Source organism: Eublepharis macularius, chromosome 2 (genome assembly GCF_028583425.1).
Source record: "Eublepharis macularius isolate TG4126 chromosome 2, MPM_Emac_v1.0, whole genome shotgun sequence".
Classification (NCBI taxonomy): Eukaryota; Metazoa; Chordata; class Lepidosauria; order Squamata; family Eublepharidae; genus Eublepharis; species Eublepharis macularius.
In genome coordinates, this window is record NC_072791.1 from 114,010,582 (window position 1) to 114,023,016 (window position 12,435).

A 12,435-nucleotide genomic window follows, 5' to 3' on the forward strand; every position below is an offset into this window, starting at 1 on the left:
CCAAAAGGCTTCTTGTTGGAAAGTTAGATATAGGCCCAATAGCACCTTAAAGACCAATTCAATTTCCAAGGCATGAGTTTTCAAGAGTCAAAGCTCCATCAGATACAACAAAGGAATGTTGTTACTGCTGCATAGTTGCTGCAGAATCACTGCTGCCAGGCCTTTCTTGAGGCACAAACATGGCAATTGCTCCCCATGCTCTGTGCTTGCTTCATGGGGACTGTTCCCACAGGAAGTACATACATTCAGGCTGGGATTGAGGAGTGTATAGATCAAAGGGGGAGAGGCAAGCAACATATTAATTGCCTGCTATGTCTGTGATAAAACCTAACATGACTGCTGTGCAAACTTGGAAATTTTGTTAAATTTAAAAATGAAGATAAATACTACAGAGAAGTGTTATACTTTTAAAACAATGTTTGTGGCAAAAGTTATAAATTAAAACTATAAAATTTCCCTGCTTGCCTACCTACTTCACACTAAAAAAGCAAAGTCTACAAATGTCTGGTACAGGGATGCACATAGGAAGATTTTGCTTTTGCAGTGACAATTATAAAATGGAGCAGAAGATAATGTTGGAAGCCTCTTTGAGTTCCCATTAGGAAGGGTGGAGAAATGTCCTCCTCCCAAGAATTCACCCCAAGATTTCAATTATTGTTTACTGCTCTCTGTTCATGTACAAGATCACGGCTGCAGACTAGTATCTGGCAAAAGGGAGGGGGCTGAGAGAGGAACCCTCAAGCAGCCAGCATAGCGCATTCAAGCTTTCACACTTAGAGCCATAAAGTGAAGAAGACTAAAGTGATAAAGAAAACTCTTATTTTGGGATAGGAAGAAACAATGTTATCACAAGACTTGAGGGGTGTTATTTAAAATCAGGACACATTGAGGAAAAATCTCATTTTAGCAGCTTTTTGGATGAGCACAAGCCATGTTAGACTAAGCTATCACCTAGGGGCTCCATGTTGTCCATGAAGCAGGGGACAATAGAGAGAAATCCCAACAAGGAGATTTAAGGTAATGATGAACTCTAAGCTACCACAGGACAGAGGAAACAAAGTCTCCAAGTCAGCCCTGCAAGGTAGGACAACTGCAGACTGAGTGCGGAACTACAAGTGACAAAAGGCACAGGTTGGACACTTGTCAGCTTCCCTCAAGTTTTGATGGGAAATGTAGGCAGCTTGGCGGAATGTTGGACAAGTGACAGTTGAAAAGTCCATTGGACAGCAGAAAGCGAAGCTTCAAGATTAGGATGCCTACATTTCCCATCAAAACTTGAGGGAAGCTGACAAGTGTCCAACCTGTGCCTTTTGTCACTTGTAGCTTGGCCATGAGTTCCACAAAAAGTTATTTGGTAGCTGAGGACAATTAGGCCAAAGTACTGGATTTAGATTGAAGCCCTAAAACCCAGTAACACCACACAAGTATAATTAATAAAGTTTATTAAGAATTGTGCAAGATACAAATACAGAAATTGAACAGACAAGAAAGAAAATAAAGTCTAACCTAAAATACTTAACAAGCTTTGGTCACCTAATCCAGATGTTTCCTTGTTGGGCCAAAACACAGAAGTCCAAACAGAACCCTAAAATCTGAGTCCTTGTAACTGAAGGTCCAAAAACAAGATGGCTTAGAGCTGACACCTAATCCATATGTTAGCCCATGAACAAGATGGCTTAAAAGGTGGTAAGTAAACTGGTTGCTAGCCCAGTAACAAAGAACAAACTGAAAAGCCTTTCTTTATGCCATGTTGCCAGCAACATGGTCTAATCCCATGTGTTGCTAATACATGTGACCACATCCCTCTGCAACTTAAATGTGTTAGCAGTCAGAGCCCGGCCTTGAAGGTCTCTGATCTAAATGATTTTATCCACACCTGAGTTCTGTGAGTTCCATTTCCCAGCTGATCTTCTCTGGGAACAGCTAGGCCCAAAAGCCTGAATCAAAGTTTTGGAAGCCAAGAAATGGGCTAGAAGAGACAAGTTTCTCAACACTAGGAAGGAAAAGGTGGGGCTTTTGAGTCCCTTCCTTCATAGGAAGAAATGCAGGGTATAAATAGGTGCCTGCTGTGGAGGGCACCTATCCTGGGAGTTTGGCTCCTTGCCTGCCAACCTGCCAGTGGTTGGCAGGAGATGGCAAGTTCCTGGAGGTTGCCCGCCACCAACAGGCATGTGTTCCCAAGGGACGCAACGTCACCCCTGGAAGTGACATTGTTGTGCTGGACATGGGAGCATATCTGTGCTTTGTTTGGGGCCAATTTGGCTCCAAATACCCAGGGTCATCATGGTTACTTTAGGAGTTGAATGCAGATTATCCTAGAGTTAATCTTCATTCAGTTCTCTACCACAGTTTCATGACATCTGGATCAAAGAGACTCTGTGCATTGATCTCTCTGTCCTACAAAATTTAGGATAGCACACTATCTTTACTGTCTCTTAGAAGCTAAGGAGTGTTCCTATGTTTTCTTTCCAGTATAGTGCATGCACCATAGATATTAAACTTGCATTCCAAAATAAGCTTTAGAGTAAACACATACAATACTGGCACCTAGTGGCATGAGAGCCAGTGTGGCATAGTAGTTGTTGTCAGACTACGATCTGGGAGGCCCAAGTTCATGCCACTATGCCATGGAAGTTCACTAGGTGATCTCAGGCCAGTCACACCCTTTCAGCATACCCTACCTCTCAGAGTAGTTGTGAGGACAAATGAAGAAGAGGTAAACCATGAAAGCTACTTTGGGTCCCTACTGGGGAGGTGGGATATAAATAAATCTGCTCAGCATTCACAACCTGTTTGTAGATTATTATATGCAATTGTTGTACATATGGATTTTGTATTTCATGTACAGTATACTTGAGCTGGGGTGGTGTGGCCAATTATAACTACTCCATACCAGTCCATGTAATACAAAGCCTACCCATGTAGTCATTACTTGAAACTGTACACAAAGGTTGCAGTTCTCCTACACGGAAGCATCGTCCATGTAGAAAATTCATAACATTGTGAACTATGCAAAGCAATTCTATAGTCTAGCCTACAATGGTGCTACCAAATCTGAAGTTTACACCAAAGAGTGTCTCAGGATCCTATGCTCTCCCAGGCAGCAAAGTAGGAAGAATATAATAGTAGAAAGGAAAACTCACAAAGCAATGATTATAGTCACATCTCCACAGTCAACAGTTGTTTATCTAGCCAACTGAATATACTACAAGTGCTGTCCCAGCTCCACCCACTTGAATATATTTCAGATATTGCTATTTCTAGGGAGCATATGACTGTAGCCTAGTGTGGGACACGACCTCACAGGTCCTACAATTATTCATTTTATATTAGGTGAACAAATTACTGAATGATGTGATGCAGGACTAGCTCTTGGCAGCAGAATCCGGCAGTTACAGCTGGTGCAGAATGCGGCGGCACGTGTTATCACGGGCTTGCCGATGCGTGAGCATATAACACCGGCACTGCGTCAGCTGCACTGGCTACCAGTGGAGTGCTGAATCAGGTTCAAGGTTTCAGTATTAACCTATAAAGCCCTATGCAGACTGGGACTGGCGTATCTGCGGGACCGCCTCTCCCCATATGAACCCCAGAGGACTCTCCGTTCTAGTGAGAAACATCTGTTAAAGGTCCCTGGCCCCAGGGAAGCCTGCCTAGCATCGGCCAGGGCCAGGGCCTTTTCAGTCCTGGCTCCAGCCTGGTGGAATGCTCTGTCTGAAGAGACTAAGGCCCGGCAAGATTTGTTATCCTTTGGCCAGGCCTGCAAGATGGAGCTGTTCCGCCAGGCATATGGGCAGTGCTAGGCTGAGCCCCCCTGGCCGGTTGATGAGGGATTGGGCCCTCCCGAACACCAATACCCCCATTTTTAAAAACTCTTTAATGCAGAGGTGCTCTGAAGTTGTTTTAAATTTGATCAGTGGAATTCTGTGCCATTATGTTGATATTTATAATTGTATTATAACTGTGTAAATTGGATATTTTTAGAATTGTTAATTATAATAACTGTTTTATATATTTTAACCTTTATGTATTTTGTAATATGCCCTGAGCCTGCTGGAAATGTGGGGAGGGCGGAATAAAAATTGAAAATGAATGGAAGGAAGGAAGGAAGAGAAAGAAAGAAAGAAAGAAAGAAAGAAAGAAAGAAAGAAAGAAAGAAAGAAAGAAAGAAAGAAAGAAAGAAAGAAAGAAAGAAAGAAAGAAAAGTTAGCATGGAACAATTCCACAGGTCTATCACTAGACCGTGACTGCATTAGGAGCAGAGTGACTTAGGTGCCATATATGGTAACTTTCTACTGTAATGCAGCGTCTTTCTGGAAAAGTCACAGTGCCATGAATAGTCACCATACAAGGTATTTAAGTCATGATGCCTGCAATGTAGGCCTTGTGTGATAAGGAACTGCTTCTACATCACCTATGTGTACTACCTGTATACTCTTTCTTCCTACTAAATAAATGCAATAGCAAGACTTGGGGTATTAAGGTATATATAGCTCAGGGTTGTAACAACTACAGTGGTTAAGACCCTGGGCTACATACCTTGAGTCACCATTTCACATTATCCAGGCTAACAGTTTTAAAACATTTATCATTGTATTCTTGTACATTTGTGCAAAAGAAGGAACTTTAGTGGTGCACTGCAGGAATTTGAAAATAAAGTTGAATAGAGCTGCCATGGGCAGATCTTTTATTTTCTTCAAAAATAAAAATGCTTTCTTGCTATCGATCTGACAAAGAGAGCTGTGGTTTTTGAAAGCTTATAATACAATAAAGTTGGTTAGTCTTATAGGTGCTATCGGACTCTTTACTAATCTCCCTAATGGGGACCCAAAACAGAATTGTACATTGTTCTCTTCTCCATTTTATCCTTACAACAACTCTGTGAGATAGGTTAGGATAAGAGTGTGACTGATCCAAGATTACCGAGCGAGTATCTATGGCAGAGTAGGGATTTGAACGCAGACCTCCCAGATCTTAGTCAGATGCTCTAACCACTACATCACATCTTTTATGAGTTAACACATCTCTAGTCCGCCTTGAATTAATGTTAAAAATCAAGAGATTCAATAGTAGTAGGATATGTGTCAAAAGAATATCTGTATTTCCAAGCAGTGCTAGGGCTCCCTGCCCCTGCATGTTATGGCATCCAATCCTTTTTAAAAAGTGTTTAAATATTTTATTAGTGCAAAAGCATAAAAAACTAAAAAAGCAAAGAGGGGAGGGAGGGAGGGGAAAGAAAGATGATAAGCACAAAGGTCCAAATCTTCCTTCATTAATTGAAAATCGTGTTTTTTTAAAGAAGTCTTACGAAGTTGAACCCCACATAAATTTCTGAAACAAGTATTAACTTTTTGAATATATTTACAAGGTATATAAAAAGGGATTGCATGCATAACATATATAATTTGAGGTATGATACTCATTTTGAGTGTATTTACTACATAATGACAGGTTCAGAGTTGCCCAACTATCCAAACCCAAGGATATATCCAAGATCAGTTTATTAAAATTCAATACAATCATGTCCTTAATATTCCTTGGGATCAATATTGCAAGATGAGTAATTGCATCTGAGCACCATCGAAAATGTCCTTCAGTAATCACATTCTCCCAATGGCATCAATTCTGATTTTGTCCAATTAACTGAATAACCAAACAGATCACCAAAATTGTAAATTCTTTAATTCAAGAATGGAAGATTGAGGTTCTGGAATAAATAATAAAAGATTATCTGCATATAAAACAATTTTAAATTCTATAGACTTATTTATAAAGCCATGTATATGATTACTTTGTCTAATGGGCACAAACCAGAGTTTTCAAACAAATCAAAAATGAGAGGAGAAAAAGGACAACCTTGCCCAGTACCACTTGCAAGAGAAAATGGTACAGAAGAAATACCATTGGTCAGTACCTTCGATCTACGGGATGAAGACATCATTCAAATCTGTTTCAAACATTCATGAGGGAAGCCAAATTTAATCAATGTAGAGAAAATAAATTTCCAATATATTTTGTCAAAATCTTTTTCAGCATCAAGTTGAAAGAATAGCAATTTGATCAGATCTTTTTCTATTTAAGGCAATCGATCAATGACAAATCCTAAGCAAAGTTCCAAAAAGAAACCAAAAGCAGTATACTAGTAAATTTTGAAAAATTACTGTTCATTATGGATTTTGAATGAATAAATCAATCTCTTTTACTATCTGTGGTACCCAATAAAATAGAATGGGAGGGGAAAGACAAATTATTGTTATTGGCAGATGAGAGGAATTGTTGCTTTCATTAGCTGCAGCTAAAATATTGATTTCAATTACACTGAAATTAAGTCAAAAGAGTTTTTGGCTAAACATTAGGAAGAACTTCCTGATAGTTAGAGCAGTCCCTCAGTGGAACAGGCTTCCTTGGGAGGTGGTGAGCGCTCCTTCTTTGGAGGTTTTTAAGCAGAGCCTAGATGGCCATCTGACAGCAATGCTTATTCTGTGAACCTAGGCAGATCATGAGAGGGAGGACAGGAAGGGTTACATCTGTGCTTAGTTCTCGTGGCCCCTTCTTACATACCCAGGGTAAGGCTGATTGCAGCCCTTGGGGTCAGGTAGCAAATTTCCCCAGGCCAGTTTGGCTAGGGATCCTGATGGAGTTTTCCCATCTTCTGGGCATGGATTGGGGGGGGGGGTATTTGGGAATTTCTTGCATTTTGCAAGGGATTGGACTAGATGACCCTAGAGCAGTGATGGCGAACCTTTTTGAGCCCGAATGCCCAAACTGCAACACAAAACCAACTTATTTATTTCGAAGTGCCAACACTGCAATTAAACCTGAATACTGAGGTTTTAGTTAAGAAAAAACAACTCATACAGTTGTCTGAACTAATTAACATCTCTCTCCCTCTCTCTCTCTCTCACTCACTCAGGAGCCACGACGGAAAGTAAAGCAAGTTAAATCAAAGCAGTTTGCCCTTGTTTACACCAGCAGCCCTGCTTGCAAGCAAGCGCTCTCTCTCTCTCTCGCTCGCAGGAGCCACAAATGAAAGTAAAGCAAGTTAAATCAAAGCAGCTTACTCGTCTTTAGAAAGCCAGCCCCAGCAGCCCGGCTGCTGCCTCCGCTTCCTGCTGCTAAAGAAACGGGCAGCAGGGAGGCAGCCTTGAGGAAAAGGAATCACGTGGGCAGGGCCAAAACCCATGTGATCTCTGCTCAGAGCTACTGGAATGCCGTTCTAGGCGTTCCCCCTCCAAATGAGCCCTGGACCTACCGATTGGCGACTTGGCTCGCGTGCCCACAGAGAGGGCTCTGCGTGCCAGCTGTGGCACGCATGCCATAGGTTCACCATCACTTCCCTAGAGGTACCATCCAACCTTGTGATTCTATGATTCTATTTGCTTTGCAAGAACCTTGTAGAAAAAGAGGCAGTCTCTGAAGCAAAGACCGAACTGTTCACAACCAATGAGAAACAGCAGATTTCTAGACACACACACAGAGGTGTTCAGATTGTTTGTATTGAACTTTAAGCATGTCAGTTACTATGCTGAGACAGTAACTGAATAGAACAAAAGCAGAGCCATGGCCCCTAGACAGGAGGAGGGAAGGAATGCCTTGAATCTTTATTAACCTAAACTCAAGCAGATACAAGGTTTAAAAGGGTTAACAATCCTGTGGGTGTTTACATTTCTTTTCCTTCCAGGTGGGAGGAGTGCCTTTACACATGGCAGTTCACTTCTCCAGGCTGAAGCTAGTTTATACAAACAGGGAAGAAAGAGTTAAAATTCATTTCCTGGTGCTTGAAATCTGACAGAAATCTGGCAGTTAGCCAGCCTGCAAACCAACTGCCACCATTACAAACCCTAACAATTGCACAGCAAATCACAAAATTGCTTCTAGCAACAACCACTGCCATGTGCAGTTAGCAGCAGTGACCCAAGGATTGGTAAACTAGTCCTCATCTTCTTCATCCCTTGCATATGTATAGTGCAAATTTAGTACCTGAAAAATATCATAGAGTTTTAGCTTATATCCCAAATGCTGCAAAGGTAGATGGGAAATAGCTTGTGTCTGCAAGTCAGTGGTTCAAATCTCCTGCTAGTCTAGTCCAAGCAAAGACAGCATTCCCTTTTTCCAGGGATGTACAAGTATGGAATTAATTACATTTTACCCATACCATACAAACCCTCCCAGCACAATCTCAGTGCTCAGAGATTAATAACAATAATATTCGATTTACATACCGCCCTTCAGGACAACTTAACACGCACTCAGAGCAATTTACAAAGTGTGTTGTTATTATTCTCACAACAATCACCCTGTGAGGTGGGTCAGGCTGAGAGAGCTCTGGAGAGTTGTGACTAACCCAAGATCACCCAGCTGGCTTCAAGTGGAAGACTAAGGAATCAAACCCAGTTCTCCAGATTAGTCCCGCCATTCTTAATCACTACACCAAACTGGCTCTCACTAATACAGTGCTCCCACTTTCATACTGAGATAATATAAATTCACTAGGTTAGATAACAAGTAGCAAGCGCCTGTAGGCAGGGGGCTGAATCCCAGTAAGGACCAGACAAACAGTCTTTTGCTAGGGCAGGGGGATTGGAGATATACAAGATTTTTTTAAAAAATGCAACTGTTATTATGGGGAGAAGTTGCATTTGGAAAACTACTTTTTAGGACAAGGGTTTATGTCACACTGTGGGCACATTGGTAGGTAATGGGAACAACCATTTTGCAGGCAGAGGATCAGTGGCTGGAACAGGTAGGAAAAAACTCATAATGGGGCTTTGCTCTCAGATACAGGAACTAGACCATGACACACCTTTCCTTCGTTGATAGTGACAAGAATGGGATGAATCGGGAACTGAAAGTTTGCCATATAGTGCTCTGCTTGAGTGGAAGCATTACAGGTTCAGCGCCACACAAGGTGTAGTTTTACTCTCTCTCTTAAATGCCTGCCCCCACCTTTATTTTGGTCAACTATTGACCCTGTGCTCATTTGCTTGATTGGTTGCAGCTGCTCATCATTCCAGCAGATTATATTAGTCATCTCTTCCCCTTCAAACAGATCAGCTACATAATTTATCTCGCTGACAGCAGCCAGAGGGGTTCAGAGCTGCTGGGAATCTTCTCCCTTACTCTCTGGTAAACTGGTGTTGAGGGGATCAGAGCCTGAAGAAGCTCCCATCCTACTAGGATGAGAGAATAAAACCTAACTGCTAAATGATACAACACAAAGATTTTATGTTCTATTAAACATGCACAACTTTTATTCAACAGCTACAGAAGATGTACCTCAAAAATAATTAGGAAGAGGGTTACACTTTTTTGTTCAAACAAGGCTCCTCTGCTCTTGAAAGGTGCATGACAGAGCTGCAGTACAGCCCACCCCCCACCCCCATGCTAGAAATAGTATCTGTAAAGCATGTTTCAAAGCTTGATAATCCCACAAGGGCAGAGCTGGGTGTACACTGATCACTGGTGCTATGAGTCCTGTCCACCTTCTCTTCTCAATTAGAAGAGATACTGTAATCATTAAGATAATTCTTAGCCAACCCCACAGGGAATGGAACTTTGGATGTAGTCTGTGCTGCTGCTAGGAGCCAGCTCTGATTCATCCAAATAAGACCCCTGTGTTTCATGGATTTCTACAGAAGTGTGTACAGAATCACAACTTGCAAAAAAGATTAACAGAATGCTAAATAGGGATGTTGACTCCCACTACTTTTACTAATGTATAAAGTAAGCCAGAGGTCTTGCGTTAGCATCATCATGGGGGTCCTAATCCACAATAAAGCCATCATCTTTATAGGATTTTCTGCTTAAAACGTGGTTAGAGAACAAGGGCACTACGCTGTTTGCACACATGTGGTAGCAGCAACAAGATCACAAGTAAACTCAGTGAAGATGAAGATTCCTTTTTTTTTTTTGCACAGGCAGGTAGAGACCACCTTTTCTCATGAATGCTCTTCTGTCTCCCCACACCCAGTCTGACCGCAGCCCACTGCAGCTAATCAAATCTGCAACATTTAATGCATGTTCACAGTGCAGAGACCCCTCTTCTCAAGAAAGTTGGCCTTGATTGCAGATGAGGAGACAGAAGGCAAGGGAGAGCTTCTGGGGGGTAGTCTCTGAACCTACCTGTGAAGGCTTGTTACTTACTACAGTTCACCTCCTGGTGCTTAACTTGTTTTCTCTATTGATTTGCTGTCTTGGTTTTGGCTCCATGTTTTTAGCATAGTGGGTCCCATTTTGCTACCTGGAGGAGAAAAGTTGAAGACTATAGGTATAAGCTTACCTAAACGTGGTGTTTCACAGACCTAAGGCTCCTTTCCCCCACCATATAGTGTATCCTTACTGCGATTTGCCATTGCGGGAGAAAGGATTGTTTATGCCAATACACAAAGTCAACGGAGACCTCTGTAGCTGTCGAACTTTGAGGCCTAAGATTCCCCTCCCTCTCCCAATTGGGGCAGTGTGATTTGTCCTTGCATCCCCAGTGGTAAAAGCGGAATGGATGTTCTTGCTGGGCCTTGTGTCCGGAGTTCTGAAGCATGATACCTGTGAGGGTTCTGAGAAGACAAATGTTATCAGCATGTTCTTCCCCTGTTCATTATCAAGCCTTGACTGTTTGGTAATGGGAACATTAGATGAGCCCTGCTGGTTCAGATCAGTGGTCCATTTAATATAGCATCCTGTCTCCCAAAGTGGCCGACCAGTTACTCTGGAGGGCCAACAACAGAGCATAGAGGCTAAGGCCCTCCCCTGATGTTGCCTCTTGGCACTGGTATTCAGAAGTTTACTGCCTCTGAATGCGGAGAAACCATAGGCACCATGCATAAACTTTCCAGGAGGCAGCCACACACACAAAATGATCTGAGTTATCGACAGTCTGGCAGATGTGTTGCGATTGGCTGTAAAGTTAATAGGAACCCTGTGCTTTACTAGAGATGTGTGGATGGGGCAAGTGTGTATGCGCCCATGTGTCAAGAGCATTTTTTGCTTTTCCACTGACTGTACTGGGAGTACAATTACAACAGCTTTTTATAGAGCTGGCAAAGGTGAGACTTGGCCCTCAGGGGCACTACCTGAGGCTACCATTTCTTCTCTATTTAAGATGCTGTTTACAGAGTCAGACCACTGGCCTATCAAGATCAGACACGTCTACTTGGATTAGCAGCAGCTCTCCAAGGTCTTCGGTAGTCTTTCACATCACCTACAGCCAGCCAGCCAGTGTGGTGTAGTGGTTACAGTGTCAGACTAATATCTGAACCAGGTTTGAATCCCTACTTGCCATAAAGCTTTCTGGGTGACCTTGAGTCAGTAACACACACTCCGCCTTACCTACCTCACAGGGCTGTTATGGGGATAAAATTGAGGACAGGAAAATTATGTAAGTCACCTTGAGTTCCCATTAGGGAGAAACGTGGAGTATAAATATGGTAAATAAATTCATCAGATTGCTTTAACTGAAGATGACAGAAATTGAACTGGGAACTTTTCCATGTAAAGCAGATGCTGTATCTGAGCTACGCTCCCTTCCTTATTTACATAGTAGTAGTTAGCATTGACTTAAGGTTACCAGTCACTAGGATGTGATCCTGTGCACTTACCTGGGAGTAAGCCAGAGTTACACGCATATAACTAGAGCTACTCCCTTCTAAAAATAAGCAACAGTTCCAACCTTATCCTCGTCTGGCCAGATGTAAAGGAAAACAGGATTTTACAGTACCCTTCCAGCCGATGTTACCTGCTGGGGTTTACCTGCACAAAACTACTCTACTTGAATATAATTACATATTTATGAAGCTCAGCTGTTCATGACCAACTGCAGTTACGCTTTCCACAAAAAAGTAGCTGAGCATACCATACTAATAGTAGAAAATTCTAGACTGTCTCATGAACAGCTACTCTATAAATGCAGCTTCCCAACCTGCAATCTATAACAGTACAATCCAGGAAAAAGTTTCCCTCTCTTTCGGGCTGTTTTGCACTGATGTTGGGTCTATGCTAGGAAGATCATAGTTCAACCCCATGCTCAATAACACTCTTAGTTTATGAGCGTCACTCAGTCTCACTAACCACAGTGTTACCATAAAATTGGGGGAGGGGGGGGAGGACAATGTTGATCACCTTGAGCTTTTTTTTGAAGGATAGAATTAAAATGTAATAAACTGAAAATTAAACCCAATTTATTCAGCAGAGAGCTGCATCCAGCAGATTCTCTAATCTGTGCAGTTCAGGCGTTCTCAAGCACCACATTCGTCCTTCCAAAAGTTGAAATCTCTCATCTGAAACAGTATAACATACAGAACAGGTTTGAAGTGTAAAGCTGTCTGGTATACACCCGTGTCTGCATGAGCATAAACGTCAAATTCATACATATGTCTTTAGTGAGCTCATACACAACATCCCACCCGCGTACACAACGGTGTAAAGTGTGCACGAGAAAAC